Source organism: Muscardinus avellanarius (genome assembly GCF_963383645.1).
Source record: "Muscardinus avellanarius genome assembly, chromosome: 9".
Lineage (NCBI taxonomy): Eukaryota > Metazoa > Chordata > Mammalia > Rodentia > Gliridae > Muscardinus > Muscardinus avellanarius.
In genome coordinates, this window is record NC_137795.1 from 77,919,535 (window position 1) to 77,931,571 (window position 12,037).

A 12,037-nucleotide genomic window follows, 5' to 3' on the forward strand; every position below is an offset into this window, starting at 1 on the left:
TGCAGTTTATCTCAGGGTCACCTGTTCATTGAGGAAATGGCCCTATTAGCTCATGGATGTAAATATCCCCTCCCTCTACCCCCTCACTCTTTTTTGGTAATGGGGATTAAACCCAGGAGAATTCTACCTTTAAGCCACACACTCAGCCCTTTTTATTTTTTATTTTGAAACAGGGTCTTACTAAGCTGCTCAGGCTGGCCTTGAACTGCATTCCTCCTGTCTTAACCTCCCAAGCACCAGGTTTATAGGCATGCCCCACCCTGCCCAACTTCTTTGTATCTTAAGTGCTACACATGTTGTGTTTTAGGTGGAGGCCTAAATGTTGGACCTTTATTTTGGATAGGACTCAGATCGTGGATTGGAAGGAGGTGGTGGCAGGTGGGCTGACCATCCAATGTACCAATGATGCCATACTTTTACAATGCCATACTTTTACAATGGATACCCGTTGCTGAAGCTTAGCCTTGATGTCAGGGAGCCTGATGGGAGGATTTGCAGGGTGAAGCATGTGTATACATCCTTGCCTACCCTATCAGCCCTCGCCTAGTTAGCAGCACCGGCCTGTATAACTGTCTCCTTAGCACACTGTGGAGTATGTGTTTGTATCACTTATACTGCTAGTGGCTTCAAGTTACCCCTCATTCTTAGCATGATATAAATAAACACCAAACTCACCTCTGTGACTACTGTTTTCTTGGCTCAGCCTTTTCCTGAATTGGCCACCAGGAATAAAAAAATATATATAGTTGTCAAAGAGTCTACTTCTAAGATTTCCAGAACTGTGAGCAAATGAATCTTCCATCTCTAAATTGTGGTTGTAAAGTATTTTAAATTGCAGCAATGAGGATGCTGACTAAAAAAATAATATTTATGTTTTAGTGAGGATCATAGGTTCAAGGTCAGCTGCAGCAACATAGGGAGACCCTGCTTCAAAATAAAAAATATATTAGGACTAGGGGCGTAGCTCAGGTAAAATACCCCTGGGTTCAGTACCTAGAAACACACGCACACAACACACACACACACACACACACACACACACACACACACACACAGATGAAAACTAGCTCATGATTACAATTAGACATTAAGCCCAGGTACATTCTACCTCTGGTCTACAACCCCAGTCCTTTGTATTTTTACTTTTAATCTAGGTCTCACTAAATTGCTGAAGGTCTTGATAAGTTGCTGAGGATGGCCTTGAACATGCAATCCTCTTGTCTCAGCATCTCAAGTACTGAATTTACAGATATGCATCGCCACACCCAGTCTGAAGCTTTCTTAAATGGCTCATTATATGTGTACTCCAAAAGGGTTACTTGAAGACACTTCTCTGTTTTGGGGAAGATATGCTTATATTGGAAATGTAGCTTTATAGATTAATTTCACTGAAATCTGAACATTTTATATTAGATTTTTAAAGATACTTTTTCAATTTATTTAAAATATTCTTATTCCATTACTAAAGTTTTTTGTTTTGTTTTTGTTTTGCAGTACTGGGGATGGAACTCAAGGGCATTCTACCTCTGAGCTACATCCCCAGTCCTATTTTATTTTATTCTTTTTATTTTTTGAAACGAGGTCTCACTGAGTTGCAAAGGGCCTCGCTAAGTAGCTGAGGCTGTCCGGGAACCACAATCCTCTGGCCTCTGCCTCCTGAATGCTGGATTACAACCGTGCGCCACCACATCTGGCCTAAAGTTTTTGTTTGTTTTTGTGGTTCTGCACTGCCATTATTATTTACTTCTAGAATTTTTGGTTTTGATGGTAGTGGTGGTAGCACTGGAGATTGAACCCAGGAGCATTCTTCCTCCACACTACATTCCCAGCCCTTTTTAAAAATTTTATTTTGAGATAGGGTCTCAGTAAGTTGCTTAAAATGGCCTTAAATTTACAATCCTCCTTTCTCAGCCTGCCAAGTATCTAGGATTATAGGCATGCACCATCATGCCTGGCTCTTTGTAGGTATTTTTATTGCTATTATGAGCAATAAAATCCTAACAGATTTCTCCACTGTCAGTAAATTCTCTCAATGTCCACATCTACGAATCTTTTCTTCTTTAGGATTGATTGAAGAGTTTTATAATCACCTTTACCCTACTATATGATAAGAAATAATGCATTTATTATTTTAATCATTATTACTAATATTGCAAGATGTTTACTAAACAATGTCTAAAGTTTATCGTATTTCTACCTTCCTCAGAAACATAAAAGTCTTAAAATGCTTTAAAATCCTTTTCATCTTGATATTTTGTAAATACTCTACTGCACTTTATTTTTGTTGTTTTTTACCAGAAATTAGTAGTAGCTGGTTAGCTTCTATTTTATTTTTTATTTTTAAATATACTTTTATTGGCCGGGCGTGGTGGCGCACGCTTGTAATCCCTGCGCTTGGGAGGCAGAGACAGGAGGATCGCGCAGGTTCGAAGCCAGCAGCGCGCGCTGGCTTAGGAGACCCTTTTTCCAAATAAAAAAAGTATAAAAAATAGGTCTGGGAGTGTAGCCCAGAGGTAGAAGGGCTTCCAGGAACCCCAGTACCACCAAAAAATAAAAATAAATAAATAAATAAATAAATAAATAAATAAATATATACTTTTATTGGTACATTATAATTATACATTATAATTAGGTTTAGAGTGTTAAAAACATACATGTACACAACACTTGGTATATTTCCTTCCAGATCCTGCCAAACTCTCCCCTTTCCCATACATGTTATTGAGATTGTCATTGATAATTTCATTTATGCAAATAGTATTATTTGAACTGTTTTCTTCAATTCTCCTTCCCTCTACTTCTCTAAACCCCCTTTGTCTCTATCACTCATCTGGACTCTCTCTTCTATTTACAATCCCTTTTGTTTCTCAATTTATCTTTAGCTTCCACATATGAAAAAAATACAACCCTTTACTTTCTGAGACTGGCTAATCTCACTTAGCATAACATTCTCCAGTTATATCCATTTTACTGCAAATAACCTAATTTTGTTGTTCTTCATTTTGTTTCTGTTGAGGACACTGGTTTTATTTTTATTTTTTTATTTTTATGTGGAACATATGGAAAATGGCATACATTCAGACTGTGCTTGGTGCCCTTCCCCCTGCTTCTCCTTCCCCCCTCCCAACAATGAGGTTAACCATGTCATATTTATCTTTTTATACAAATTCGAATGTAGCTCCCTCATTAATCAACCTCAGCCTTCTTCTTCTCCTATCCTTCTAGCTTTGGTGAGGTTTCTCCTCCATTGTCTGGAGTCCCTCTGGTATCCCTAATACTCCCTAGTTTGAGCATATTAGAGAAAACACAAGTCCCTTCTCTTTCTGTACTTGGCTGATCTCACTTAACATAATGTTCTCCAGGTCTTTCCATCTTCTTGCGAATGGCATGATTTTGTTCTTCTTTATAGCTGAGTAGAATTTCATTGTGTGTATTTCCCATAATTTTGCAATCCATTCATCTGTTGATGGAGACCTAGGTTGGTTCCATATTTTAGCTATTATTAATTGTGCTACTATGAACATGAGTATGCATATGTTACTGTAGTTCTCTGATTTCAACACCTGTGGACAAATACCCAGAAGTGGTATAACCAGATCATATGGTGGATCTATTCCCAGTTTTTTAAGGAATCGCCACACTGATCTTCATAGTGGCTGAACTAGTTTGCACTCCCACCAACAGTGCAAAAGAGTTCCTCTTTCTCCACATCCTTGCCAGCATTTATTGTTATTTGATTTCTTTATGCTTGCCACTCTGATTGGGGTTAGGTGGAATCTCAGCATAGTTTTGATTTGCATCTCCCTGATGGCTAATGAAGTTGAACATCTTTTCATGTATCTATTGACCCTTTGTATCTCTTCTTTTGTGAAGTGTCTATTCAATTCAGTTGGCCATTTCTTTTTTTTTTTATTGGTGCACTGTATTCATACATCATAGTGGGATACAAACTTTTGTAGACATACATGCACACATCGCCCAGTCAGCCCCCACCCGATCCCCACCCCATTCTCTCCCCATCCCTCCCTCCCATGCTTGGCTTAGTGGTTGACATCTAGTATTATAGCAATTTATCCAAAATTAAAAATGATAATCTCACATAACAGTTTCATTTGTCTGATACCAAGCTTTTGATGACTTAAAGATAACATTTCAATATTTCTTTTTACTTTCTTTCTTACCAGAGAATATTTTTTTTCTGTTTTTTTAGGTGAAACTATCATATATTTATATATTTATTTTTCAGAAAAAATCTATCCTAATATGGTCATTTCTTGATGGGGTTATTTGTTTTGCTAGTGTAGAGTCTTTTGAGCTCTTTGTATATTCTGGATATTAGACCCCTATCAGAGTGGTGACTGGTAAAGATCTTCTCCCATTCTGTAGGCTTTCTTTTTAGTTTCTTGGTGGTTTCCTTTGATTAGAAGAAACTTTATAGTTTGATGCCATTCTACTTGTTAATTATTGCTTTAATTTCTTGCACTTTGGAGGTCTTGTTGAGAAAGTTACTGCCTGTTCCTATATGTTGTAGTGTTGAGCCTATGCCCTCCTTTACTAACTTCAGAGTCTCTGGACAATTTCTATGTCTTTCATCCATCTCAAGTTGATTCCTGTGCATGGTGACAGGTAAGGATTTAGTTCCATCTTTCTACAAATGGGTAGACATTTCTCCCAGCACCATTTGTTGAAAAGGCTGTCCTTTCTCCAGCATATGAATTTAGCCCAATTGACTATAGGTGTGTGGGTTTGTTTCTGTATCTTCTATTCTATTCCACTGGTCAGTCTGCCTGTTGTTGTGCCAAAAATATGCTGATTTTACTAGTATTGCTCTATAATATAATTTGAAGTCCAGAATTGTGATGCCTCCAGGTTTTTATTGCTGAGGATTGCTCTGGCTATCCTGGGTCTTTTTTTTCCATATAAAATTAATGACTGGTTTTTCTAGGTCCATGAAGAATGTCATTGGTATTTTAATAGCAATTGCATTGAATCTATAGATCACTTTTGGTAGAATGGCCATTTTGATGATATTTATTCTGCCTATCCATGAGCAAGGGAGATCTTTCCATCTTCCAAGGTCTTTTTCAATTTCTTTTCTTAAAATGTTTTATAGTTTTTATTGTAGAGGTCTTTTACATATTTGGTTAGGTTTATTTCTAGGTATTTTATTGGTTTTGAGGTTTAGTGAATGGAATTGTTTTCTTTATTTCTTTTATTGTGGATTCACTGTTGGCATAAAGAAAAGCAACTCATTTCTTTAGATTGATTTTGTATCCTGCAACTTTGCTAATTTGGTTAATTAGCTCCAGTAGTCTTTTGGTAGCGTTCACTGGGTCTTCCAAATAAAGGATCATGTCATCTGTAAATAAAGATAGTTTTAATTCTTTTCTTCCTATTTGAATTCCTTTGATTTCCTTCTCTTGTCTTATTGCTGTGGCATGAGTCTGGAGGACTATATTGAAAAGGAATGGTGGTAGTGGACATCCTTGTCTTGTCACTGATTTTAGAGGAAATTCTTGCAGTTTTTCCCCATTTAAAATGATGTTGGCTTTGGGTTTATTGTATATTGCCTTAATGATGTTGAAATAAGTTCCATCTATTTCAATTTTCTGCAGTTTTTTTTTTAACATAAATGGGTATTGGATATTGTCAAATGCTTTTTCAGCATCTATTGATATGATCATGTGGTTTATGTTCTCAGTTTTATGTGGTGAATAACATGTATTGATTTGTATATGTTGAACCAGCCTTGATTTTCTGGGAAGAAACTGACTTGGTCATGCTGTACAATTATCTTGATATGGTTTTGAATGCATATAGCTAGTATTTTGCTTAAAATTCTTGCATCTATGTTCATCAATGATATTGGTCTATGATTTTACTTTTTTGAGGTTATCTTTATTTGGTTGGGGAGTAATATAATACTGGCCTCATAGAAGGAATTTGGGAGAATTTCATCTCTTTCAATTTCCCGGAACAAGTTGTGAAGTACTGGGATTAGTTCTTCACTGAAGGTTTTGTAGAATTCAGCTGGAAACCCATCAGGGCCTGGGCTTTTCTTTGATGGCAGTATTTTTATTGCTGTTTCTATTTCTTTGCTTGCTATTGGTTGGTTTAGGCTTGCTATGTCCTCTTGGTTCAGTTTAGGTAGGTTATATGTGCTTAGAAATCTATCGATTTCACCGGGCATGGTGTTACACGCTTGTAATCCCCGCAGTTGGGAGGCGGAGACAGGAGGATTGCGCAGGTTTGAAGCCAGCTGTGCTGGCTTAAGAGACCCTGTTTCCAAATAAAAATATAAAAATAGGTCTGGGACTATAGAGTATATCCCGGAGGTAGAAGGGCTTCCAGCAACCCTAGTACCACCAAAAAAAAAAAAAAAAAAAAAAGAAATCTCTCGATTTCTTCCATGTTTTCCAGTCTATTGGAGTATAAATTTTCAAAATAGTTTCTGACCATCCTTTGAATTTTCCCACTGTCTGGGGTGATGTCTCCTTTTTCATTTCTGATTTTTTGCTTTTTGGCAGGTCTGGGGATAGAATCCAGAGGCATTTGACCTCTGAGCTACACCCCCTGCCCAATTTTTTATTCTTAATTTTGAAACAGGGACTCTTAATTCTTAATTTTGAAACAGTGAGTTGCAGAGGGCCTCACTAAGTAGCTGAGGCTGTCTACGAACCGGGATTCTCAGCCTCCCAAATGCTGGGATTACAAGTGTGCGCCACCATGCCCAGCTTCATTTCTGATTTTAATAATTTTAGTTGATTCTCTCTTTCTTTTGGTTAGGTTGGCCAGAGGTTTGTCAGTCTTACTAATCTTTTCAAAGAACCAGCTTTTTGTTTTGTTGATTTTTTGAATTGTATCATTCAATCTCCATGTATTTAAAGAGTTTCTTTTGGGTTTCCTGTTGTTGATTTCTACTTTCATTCCATTATGGTCTGAAACAATGCAGGGAATTATATTACATCTTTTGAATTCCCTGGTGCTTGCTTTATGGTGCAGGATGTGATCTATTTTGAACAAGGTTTCTGTGGGCTGCTAAGAAGAATGTGTATTCTGTTGTTCTTGGTTGAAATATTCTGTATATGTTTATTAGATACATTTGGTTTATAGTTTTCTTTAATTCTGAAGAGTCTTTACTTATCTTTTGCCTTGAAGATCGATCTAGTGGTGTGAGTTGTCTGTTGAATTCTCCTAATAGTATTGTATTTGGGTCTATTTGAGATCTTATGTCCAGAAGTGTTTGTTTTAAAAATGTGGCTTCCCCCACATTTGGGGCATAAACATTTACTATCATTATATCTTCTTGGTGGATTATTCCTTTTAAAAGGAAGTGCCCTGCTTTGTCTCTTCTGATGTGTTTTAGCTTAAATTCTGTTTTGTTGGATATCAGCGTTGCTACCCCTGCCTGTTTTTTGGTCTCCATTAGCATGATATATCTTTTTCCATCCTTTCACTTTCAGTCTGTGAATGTCTTTGGCGGTAATGTGAGTTTCTTGCAAACAGCATATTATTTGTATTATGTTTTTTAATACACATTCCCAGTCTGTGTCTTTGATTAGTGAGTTAAGTCTTTTGATGTTCAGAGTTATTATTAAAATATGATTTTTGTTTCCTGTCATTTTGTGTTCTATCTTATGTTTGGTACCCTGTTATTTCTTCTTTACTTAGATGCCCTGCTGATCAACTTCATCTCTTCTCTAGTTCTGAAAATTGCTTCTTTTTTCTTCTTTATGGTTTCTTTCTTTATGTATTTTCTCTAGTGTTGTCTTTGAATTCATGATTTTTTTGAGATTCTGTTAATCTTAAAACACTTTTGTTTTTCCATAAATTTTGAATAATGATTTTGCTGGATATAGCAGTTTGGGTTGGAATTTGTTTTCTTCCAGGGTGTGGATCACATCATACACAGTCTCTCCTGGCATTCATGACTTGGGTTGTATAATCTGGGATGATTTTTATTGTTTTGCCCTATATGTCACTCATACTTTGTTCTCACTGCTTTTAAGATTCTTTCCTTAACCTCTCTGTTGGTCATTTTGATTATTACATGGCATGGGGAGATCCTTCTTTGATCTTGTCTTAATGGTGTTCTGTATGTCTCCTGGACACATAGGTCCAAGTCTCTTTCCATGTTTGAAAAATTCTCTGAAATTATTTCTATGAAAAGATTACAAGTACCCTTGGTCTATATCTCTATTTCCTCCACATGGAAAATAGAATCTCTCTCTTTGAAGATGATCACATAAAAAATGAAAGTATAGTGTATAATTTAGAAAAGCAAACAATTCTACAGCATGAATTAATATCAGAAAAATTTCCAAACATAGAAAAAGAGGTCAATACACAGGTACAGGAAACTTTAGAGAACTCCCTTTAGACAAGATAAAAAAAAAAAAGATCACCACACCATATTATAGTCAAACTGACTAACATAGAAGCCAAAGAGAGAATCTTAAAAATAAAAGATGAAAATAAAAGATCAAGTGACATTTAGAGGCAAACATTTTTGTGTCCCAATTCCATTGCATTGCCCAACAAACTGGTGATGTGCCACATAACATTTCAATTAGTCAGGAACCACATATATAGTAGAAATTCTTTAATTCTTTAAGATTATATTACCTAGTGACATTGAAGCCATCTTAGTTTGTTAAGTACACTATGCACTCCCATAATGACAAAATTGCCTAATGACTCAGTTCTTGGAACTTATCTTCATTGCTAAGAAATGGGTGACTGTACTTCCTTGTTGATTCCTATGCTGGTGGTCAGATTTTTCCTTTATTGAATATATAGACCTTTGAAGGTACTGACTCTATGTGGGAAGGGAGGAGATGTTGTTTCTTAATTTTTTTTTGTACTGGAGATGGAACCCAGGGGCTTTCTACCTCTAGGTTACTCTCCCAGACCTATTTTATATTTTTATTTGGAAACAGGGTCTCACTAAGTTGCTGAGAGACTCACTAAGTAGCTGAGGCTGGCTTCAAACCTGCACTATCCTCCTGTCTCAGCCTCCCAACTGCGGGGATTATAAGCATGTGCCACCATGGCTGGCTTGTTTCTTAATCTCAATTCCCTTCTTCAAGAAAACCCAAAGTTTTATTTCCTGTACCAACACGGTGTTTTAAATACAAATTTTAGATTGAGAAATTAATGAACCTCCACTGGGGTACCAAAGCTTGAGTTTTCACCTCTTTTTCCTTTTCTGCCTTCCTGAATGTGAGGGTAGGGGTGAGGATGGTTCACTTACACTTTTCAAAGGATGATTATTTTACGATATACAGAAATTCTAGGCATTTTGTAGCAAGAGGCTTTGGGAGGGGAGTTTGTTTTGCTATATGACCAGAAATTACTTCATCTATCTTATTCAATGTTGTTTTCCAAGCACTGGGGAAAATGTTTGATAGATAGTTGTACCAGATATTGGTTGAATAAGTAATTCTTGAAGGAATAAAGCTGAACAACATCCATGTCTGCTAAAAGAAAGTTTCAAAAGATGGGTTGTCTTTACCAGGCAGCCTGGGTAAAGATGAGAACTTTAGGGTACATTCAAGGACAATGACAAGAAAATGGCATTGGGAGGTAATTGCAGATATTTTGAGGTGCCACCCTCATGGGTGTCTTTAATTACTTAGGAAATCTGATTCTTCTATAGTTGCTATAGGGGGAAATGCTATATGTCCAAGAAATAGAAAATTGCTTTTGGATATCATTTCACTCAAGTTATTGCTCCAAAAGAATGAATCACATTCTAGGCAGGATTAAACTCCTTCGATTTTATTTATTTATTTATTTATTTATTTATTTATTTAAGTACTGCCTTCTGTGTTATTTTACATTTCTTAGCTTTTTCACTGAGTAAAATGCTTATCTGGGTACATTTTTAAAAAAATATATAAATCATGAATAAACATGAATGTAAATATGTTCCATATACTTTTAAAACATTTGTAATAGAAAATTCTCCACCCTCTCCCTTGACCCTTCATTTGAGATTCCATTTAGATAAATAAAGATTCTCTCTCTGGCTCTCACTGTACTTCTCAGATACTTATATAAGGACATGTTCTTGATTCCCTTACTTTCTGAAGAGACTTCCCTTTTCCCAATTTGGCCATCATCAGAAATAATTCCAACTAGGGATAGACTAAGTGAGCAACCAATTGCAGGTCAATTGAAGGTTAGTCCTGGAAACCTGGACTGTTTGTAGATCAGAAGGTAGGGGAGTCATCACCTGTTTTTCTTGGAATCAGTGTCCTGACATCCAGTATTACACAAATCTTCCCAGTTTGCTTTATGTAGAGAAAGAACATCTATACTTCATGTAAAACAAGATGAAAATGTTATTGCTAATAAATGCTAATGTATTTGTATATACTTTGTGCCTTTTAAAACACATTATTACGTTTGAATACCATTCTGAAAAATATTTCTTGGACATTGTTGCTGAGAAAATTTTGTCTAAAATTCTGTGTAAGAGAGGAAAGACTATTGTAAAATGTCTTTTTAAAAAGTATTGACCCCGCCGGGCATGGTGGCACACGCTTGTAATCCCCGCACTTGGGAGGCAGAGACAGAAGGATTGTGCAGGTTCGAAGCCAGCTGTGCTGGCTTAAGAGACCCTGTTTCCAAGTAAAAATATAAAATAGATCTGGGAGTGTAGCCTGGAAGTAGAAGGGTTTCCAGGAACCCCAGTACCACACACACAAAAATATTATTGACCCAATAAAAATTTAAAAAAATTATTGACATGTTCCTTCCACTTGAGTAACAATGCATTAAAGAGAAGTTGAAGGAGGACTCTGAAATAAATCAAGACTCAGACCACGTTTAAGTTGAAACATAATAATTTAGGACCATCCTCAACTGTGTATCGAATCTCCACATGACAAAAAGTTGTCATGACTAGAAAGTTCAGATTTTCTAGAATATCTTGAAACTATTTTATTTTAGATAAAAGTGCTTTTTAAAATATATAATTCAAATTCATTTACTTCCTAGTAGAGCTTTGTTATATGTGTAGCAACATATAATCTGCTGTCTAAATTTAATATAAATTAAGTAAAAAAGCATAGAAATCCTTTGGCAGTCCGCTTGAATCTGGGCTGTGCCTCTTAGAAGCTTATAAGCCTGGGGCAAATTACTAAATCTCTCTGAAACTCACCTAGTCTCAAAAATGGGGGTAGTTATATCTGTATATAAGAATGGTTCGGGGCACTACATTTAATCACACACATGAAAGTGTCTATAAAGTAGAAGTGAAGGGCTAGGTGGTGGTCCTCCCAGATGTTCCTAGCAAGGGTATGTCTTTCTTGGTAGTCCCTGATGCACGTCTAAGATGTAGCACAGAGGTTGACTCATAAGAGATGCTAATATAGACGTATCAAATGAATAAGGGTTCTTTCCTGAAGATGATTCAGTATATTGCTTACATCACAGTCCGAATCATAAAGTTCCTTTTGTTTTCTCATGAATACCATCCCGAGGTCGGAGTAAATTATCTGCAAGTTTTCTTCCAATAGAGACATTCTCAGATTCCAGGAACCCTCCCTCTCCGCATGCTGGAAATGTGGTGTAAACTCATTGCTTTGTCGCGTTCATTCATATCCACATGACAGAGAAACAAAATTTATCAAAACTGCCCAATTAACTGTCTACATGCAAAGCAGAGGGATCATCTTGACTCATTCATGCAGTCGGTTTGGAAAAATGAAAAGAAATTCACCAATGAATGGTTAATTGGAGAAGTATTCAGATTCATTTGTCTGTATAGACAGTCTACTGAGTAATTCTTATTTCCATTCCTAAGCCCTGTAGAAAAGGAAAATTTCTCATCTGTGAATCATAATTCTAATAAAATCTCCAAGGGCTGGTGTAAATACTTTTTAAAACATGAGTGCTTATTATTTCATGAGGGTTGCTGAGAAGATAAGGCATTGTTTATAGTTACAGCAATATATAGGGAAATCAAACCCGTACTCCCTTCTCCTGGTTGTACTCTGAGGCTGGGAATATTTGTCTTGATTAAGCATGA